The sequence below is a fragment of the Chrysochloris asiatica genome, unplaced genomic scaffold, assembly GCF_000296735.1.
Source record: "Chrysochloris asiatica unplaced genomic scaffold, ChrAsi1.0 scaffold00221, whole genome shotgun sequence".
NCBI classification, from domain to species: Eukaryota; Metazoa; Chordata; class Mammalia; order Afrosoricida; family Chrysochloridae; genus Chrysochloris; species Chrysochloris asiatica.
In genome coordinates, this window is record NW_006408739.1 from 4392534 (window position 1) to 4400274 (window position 7741).

The window sequence follows — 7741 nt, forward strand, 5'->3', positions numbered from 1 at the left end:
TAAAAGTTTAGATTTGAAGCAATGGAAGCCCAAATTAGTGAGCTTGGGAAAAAAAATCTCTCAATACTAGTATGCTAGAAGAACATTCAATAAAAAAAAGAAAAATTCCAAAGAAAACTTAAGAGTTATGTTGTTGTTGTTGTTAAGTGCCATTGAGTCTATTCCAACCCATGGCAACCCTGTATAGGGTTTCCAAGGAGCAACTGGTGAGCTTGAACCACTGACCTTGCAATTCAAACAACTTTGAAGTCTGACCCTTAGCCCACCAACTTAGGTGATCGGAATTTCAGAACAGGAACAGACCTTAAACAGGACAAAGAAAACTGTCGAAGAGTTGTTAGAAGAAAACTTCCAGAACACCATGACAGATGAGAAGACAAGCATACAAGAAACTGAACGAACCCCAAACAGGATAGATCCCAAGGCATATCATAATCAAACTTTCCAAAATCAAAGATAAGGAAAGAACCCTGAGAGCACCTTGGTAAATACGAAAAGCTACCTACAAAGGAGAATCAATAAGACTAAACTCTGATATCTCAACAGAAACTATGCAGGCAAGAAGGCAATGGAATGACATATACAAAACTCTAAAAGAAAAAGCTGTTCCTCAAATATGATGGCAAAATTAGGACATTTCCTGATAAAGAAAAATGAAAGGAATGTGTAATGACAAGACCAAGTTTACAAAAAATGCTAAAAGGAGTTCGTTGGGCTGAGAACTAACAACAGCTAACAATAACCTGAGATTATAACACTACCCAGAACTCAATCCAGAATCTGGTGGTGGTTATGTGCCGTGAAATCGGTTCCGACTCACAGCAACCCTGTACAGGGTTTCCAAGGCTGTAAATCTTTACGGGAGCAGAAAGCCTCATCTTTTCTCTCGCAGAACAACCGGTAGTTTTGAACTGCTGACCTTGGTTCACAGCCCAATTCGTAACCACTGCGCTACCAGACGTAGTAGGATTTAAAGTAAAACAAATCTAAAAGACTGAAAATAGGGAACCAGAGATATCAATTTATAATGAAGTCTCAACTACAAAGTAAAAAAAGGGAATAGTGTAGATATAGAACTTCCATATGGCTAGGAAGTCAAGTAGATTTCAAGATAAAGCAGACTGCTTTAAGCCAGGAAAAAAATTAATAAATTACAAGGTATCTCAAAGAAAATTAATATACCAGCACATCAAAAATAAAGGTAAAAAAAATTTTTAGTAAATATTAACACAATAGAAATAAGAATGACAAGCTCAGAAAAATTACGTGGAACAAAGAAATCAGCAGCAGCACAAAAAAACAAACGGCAAAACTACAGCAATTGATAAATACCTATCAATAATCACACTGGCTTTAAAGGGAATAAATGTACCAGTGAAGAGAGAGAGAGCAGAATGGAAAAAAAACACACAGAATGCTTCAATATACTGTCTGTAAGACACACATCAAAAAGATGGGATAGACTAAATGCCCATCAACATAATAAGAAAGGTTAAACAAACTAGTACAAACACACAATGGAATACTACAAAATACTGAAGAATAACAATGAATCTGCAAAACAACTCACAGCATAGATGAACCTAGAGGACATTATGCTGAGTGAAACTAAAGGACAACTATTGTATTAGACCAATGTTGTAAAAAGTTAATTAAAGAATTTCTTGATAAAAGAAATAATCTTTAATGGTTATGGGTGGGGAAAGGGAGGAAGGAAAATTATCCACGTATACACATGTTAATATGGGTGACAGGGCAGGCAATATACAAGCAGGAGATTAGCAAAAGAAAGATGAAGGTAGCAGGAAACACAGGGAAAAATGCAATAATGTGAACAGAGGTAAACTGTATTACCTGTTAGTACATGAAGAGGGTTGCTTTCATTCAATAAGCAAAGTATATGATTTGATGAATGTAAAATAGATCATCTTCTCTGAAGACCTTCACTCAATTCACAATAAAAAAGTTTAAGGAAGAAAAAAAAAAAAACTATTACTAATTGCACATTGTTATTGCTGTTAAGTGCTGTTGAGTCAGTACCAATTCACAGCAACCCTGTATAGCATTTCCAGGAGCAGTTGGTGGGTTTGAAATGACAGTCTTGTGGTTCGTACATTTGTTATTATTACAGTACATCCTATTGCTCTGTAGGCTTTATGGGAAGAGATTTCCAGGTCTTTTCTCTCTCGGAGATGCTGAGAACAGGCAACCATTCAGATAGCAGTTAAGCACTTAACCATTGTGCCACCAGGACTCCTCAGCACATTTAGTAGATATACCTTTTATCAGCTTACTCTACATTGAGAGAATAATAGTTTTTGCTTACTTAAAAATCAAAAATAACGTTACATCCCTCACTCTATGAGCTTTACAAGGAGCTCTGGTAGCATAGTGGTTATGAATTGGGCTGCTAACCTCAAGGTCGGCAGTTCGAAACTACCAGCCATTCTGCAGGAGGAACATGAGGCTTTCTGCTCCCATAAAGATTTAGTCTCGGAAAGTCTGTGCAGAATCACTATGAGTCGGAACTGACTCCACGGTAAATACTTAACAACAACAACATGATCTTTATAGAACATATGAGATGTATCAGCACGTCTACCAGATTGTCATACTGTGGTGACTTACGATATTTCATTTGAGTCACCCAAGGTGGACAGATTGCAGCAAAGCTTCCAGAGTAAGAACAGACTAAGAAGATAGAAATGATGGTCCACTTCTAAGAGATTAGTCCCCGAAAACCTTATAAATAGCAGCAAAGGATTTTCTGATAATAGTACTAGAAGATGAGTCCTGAGGCTCAGGTAAGAAGGCGCTCAAAACATGACTAAGGAAAAGTTGCCTCCTCAAAGTAGAGCTGACCTTAATGATGTGTCTAGAGCAAAGCTTTCAGGACCTTCATTTTCTGATGTGACAAACTCAAAATGAAAAGAAAACAGCTATAAACATACAGTAATCATTGGAACATAGAATACACAAAATATGAATCTATGAAAACTGGAAGTCATCAAAAATAAAATGGAACACATAAAGATCAGTATGCCAGGGCACTGTTGTTGTTAAATGCTGTCGAGTTGGTTCCAACTCACCTATATAAGGTTTCCAAGGAGGAAGTGGTAGGTTTGAACAACTGATACTTCAGTTAGCAATCCAGTGATAAGGTTATCCTACAGCGCCACACCAGGATTCCATGCTAAGCATTCACGAACTGAAATAGACAGCTTTTGTCATTCTGAAAGTGACAATCATATGGTATATATTATGCCAGGAATGACAAATTGAAGAGGAATGCTGTCGCTTTCATTGTCTAAAACAGCATTTCAAGATCTATTCTGAAATACAAAGCTGTGTCTCTGATAGAACAGTATCTATACACCTACAAGGTGTACCCATTCCAAAGAGAAGTGATCGAACAGAATGCAGATATCATTCATATCCCATGCAAGTAAAAATTCTACGAAAGCTAATTCAAAAATGGTTGTAGTCGCATACAACAGGGAGATATCAGAAATTCAAGCTGGATTCAGAAGAGGATGCGGAATGAGGGATATCACTGCTGACGTCAAACAAATTTTGACTGAAAGCAGAGAACACCAGAAAAATGTTTACATAGTCTGTTATGATCCACACAGTCAAATGTTTATTGACTAAGCAAAGGTATTTGACTGTGTGGATCTTAACAGACTATGGATAACAAAATGAAGAATGTGAATTCCAGAGCACTTAACTGTGTTCATGTGGACCCTGTACACAGACCAAGAAGCAATCGTTTGAAAAGAACAAGGGGATACTACAGGGTTTAAAATCAGGAAAGGTGTGCATTAGAGCTGTATCTTTTCACCATACTTATTCAATCGGTATGCTGAACAAATAATCTGAGAAACTGGACTACATGAAAAAAGACAAAGCATTAGGACAGAAAGAAGGCTCACTCACAACCTGCAATATACAGATGGCACAGCCTTGCTTTGCTGACAGTGAAGAGGTCTTCAAGTACTAGCTGATCAAAATAAAAAAACTAAAGTGTTCAGTAAGGATTACACCTCAATGTACAGAAAACAAATGTCTTCAAAGCTCTACCAACGAACATCATCATAATAAACAGAAAAATGTGAAAGTGTCAAGAATTTCATTTTAGTTGGATCCAATCTATGTTCAAACGATGCATTCCTTTGGACAAATCTGCCACAAAAGACCTCTTTAAAATGTTAAGAGCAAAGATGTCACTTTGAGTACAAACTATGGTACTGTCAATTGCCCCACATGCATGTGACAGTTGGACAATGAGTTGATACATTTGAATTATGGTGTTGGTAAAGAATATTCAAAGGACTGTCAGAAGAACAAACCTGTCTTAGAAATACAGTATGGCAAGACTTTGTCTCACACACTCTGGACATATTATTAGGAGGAACCAGTCCCCACAGAAGGACATCATGCTTGATCAAGTTGTATAAGGGCATCATGCTTGATAAAGTACATGGTCAGCGAAAAGAAGGAAGACCCCCAATAAGCTAGACTGATAGTGACAGCAACAATGGGATCAAACATAACAGCAATTGTGAGCTGGTGCAGGACCAGGTAGTATTGGTTCTGTTGTAGACTGGGTGATTGTAAGTCACAGCTGATTGGATAGCACTTATATATTTCAAGCTGATTATTTTTAAAGCTTAATCTGTTGTCATCAATACGATTCCAACTCACAGTGACCTTTTAAAGCATAGTAGAAATGCCACAAAAGGGTCCGAGGCTATAATCTTTATGGAAACCAACAGCCTCATTTTCCTCCAAGGAGTTGTTAAGTACCATGGAGTCGGTTCTGACTCATAGTGACCCTGCACAGGGTTTCCGAGGCTACAAATCTTTACGGGAGCAGAAAGCCTCAGCTTTCTCCCATGGAACAGCTGGTAGTTTCGAACTGCCAACCTTGAGGTTAGCAGCCTGATTCATAACCACTACACTGTAATTGGTTTTAATTAATAGAGGCCCAGATATCTGTAATTATGCCAGAGGTAGCAGTCAAGATTACTCAATAAACCTAAATTTCTCCAGCTGTTCACTTTACCAAGAGGTTAAGAAAAAAAAGAATCTTTTAGCCCCAAAAATTTTAATTAAAACCTTTCTAAGCCCTTGAGTTCCACTAAACTTTCTAAAAAAGAAATAAATATCTAAAAGTTAAAAAAGGAAAGCAAAATGTTTACCCCAGCTTAGCTTAATTTTAAAGAATGGATTTTCTCAAAATTACAATCTTTTGACATTTGGTAACTGAATGAATTAAGTAGTTATTCAAAGAAAACAAGGCATAAAAAAATATAACACAATCTCTACTGATCATATTTCTCCTTCAGGTGCAAGTATAACTCTGTGTTGGAGATATGAGTAAATCAGATCCCAAATGAGTGGGGCTCTAATCATCAAACACACACTTTTTCCTTGTGAACTTTTCAAAACAATTGGCTTAAATTTCATACAGTACTCACATGAGGGGAGAACATTATTGCTACTTTAGTTTGAGAATTAGTTCTTTAAATGTACATCATATACTTTTCACATTATATTACTACAATGAGCTACACAAGGAAGGGAAAGAGATATTCTATAATTCTTTGTAATCAGAAACTCTAAAACTGAAAATGGACTGCTCTTCCCACTTTGTCCACAGCTCCTCCTTCCTCTTTAGGTGGCTCCCAGGAACTTTCAAGGAGCTTTAGTAGCGAAGTAGTTTCAAATCAGGCAGCTAACCTCAAGGTCAGCAGTTCGAAACTACCAGCTGTTCCGGGGAGAAAGATGAGGCCTTCTGCTCCCGTAAAGATTTGTAGCCTCGTAAACCCTACGCAGGGTCGCTATGAGTTGGAACCGACTCCACGGCACATAACCACAACCACCACCAGTAACTCTCACTTGATCCCTATGAGCAGAAAAACTAAATGAAAACCACCATATTTGATCATTTTTATGGACACCAATAAGCTGGCAAATGTTTAACAATGGACTGGAGAGAGAGAAGAGGGTAGTGTTTGCCTACCTCTGTGGTGTAAATACTGCCACCATGGCTAAATTCAAGCTACCCAAACACATCACATCACTGAATGCAGTTAGGGATGGGGTAACATGTCACATAGTAAATAATTTTAAAATAATGTGTTTTGAGTAGTTGTTACATTTTTGAAATATAATTTACTAAATTTAAAGTTTCAACAATTCAATTTTTTATAATGGCTGTATTTAAAAGCTTTGTTGTTGTTAAGTGACAAGTCACTTCTGACTCATAGTGATTTTATGTATAACAGAATGAAACACTGTCTAGTACTGCACTATCCTCACAATGAGGAATCATTCAAATTCAAGTGTTCTACCTTAGTAATAAAGGAGCTCTGGTAGCATAGTGGTAACGAACTGGGCTGCTAACCACAAAGTCAGAAGTTCAAAACTACCAGCTATTCCGTGGGAGAAAGATGAGGCTTTCTGCTCCCCTGAAGATTTACAGCCTCAGAAACCCTGTACAAATGCTGTGAATTGGAACCGACTCACAGCACACCACCACCACCACCACCTTAGTAATGATGATGAATATCAAGGAGTGCCAGAAGAACAAACAAATCTATATTATAAGTAGTAGAGCCAGAATGCTCCTTAAAAGTCAGGATGGCAAGACTTTGTCTCTCTTACTTTAGACAATAGGAGGGAACAGTCTCTGGAGAAGGACATCACACTTGGTAAAGTGGAAGATCCAAGAAAAAGAGGAAGACCCCCAAGGAAATGGACTGACACAGTGGCAACAGCAATGGGCTCAAGTATAACAGTTGTGAGGATGGCACAGGACCAAGCAGTGCTTCATTCTGTTGTGTATAGGGGTGCTATGAGGTGGAACTGACTCAACAGCACCTAACAACAATAATCATTAATAAGCTTAATCAAATAAAAAGATTTACATAGACATGAAGCAAACTTATTTTAGTTGTATGTTTGAGGGACATCAAGTAGTAGAGTCTCCCATTTTCATTTTAGTTTTGCTCAAGTTTATAATCAGAAAGCTAAAGTACTTATGCATTTAAATTTCATACTATACAATGTTTTTCATAACTTGGTGTTTAAAATAAATATTAACTTTATGTACCATTTATATCTAAGATCATTATCTGTATGTAGTTTACTATTTATTTTATAATGTTAAACTTTATTTACACTAACTATTCATCAAGGCTGTGACAAGAAGATGTTTAGCCCATGGAAAAATAAAATCTAAAAACAGTAAACAAATATTTCAGCGATGAATTTTAAAGTCTGCTTTTGTCTTTTTCTATTCCAGTGCTTCACTGAAGTTATACGTGGGGGCTTCAAATGAAATTAAAAGATAATGGAATTTTCCCACAAACTTTTTAAAACTCCCCCATACACAGAACCAATAATAAAAACAGCAGAATAAGAGCAAAGGCAAGTTTGAACCACATCAGTATTAGCATTATATTGGTATAGTTTGCTTATTTTTTTAATTAAATGTTCAAAACACATTTCCATTAATGAATCATTTTCTGACAAAAAATTATCACAAATATATTTTTTAAACTGTGATCTGGGTGAAACTTTACAGAGCAAATTGGTTTCCCATTCAACAATTCATACACATTTTGTTTTATGATACAGATTTCAATTCCCACTATGTAAACGCACTCTTCCCATTTCCTTCCTGTGTTTACCATTTCCCATCATCCTTCTTGTGTGTCTCTTCCTACCTTCTGAG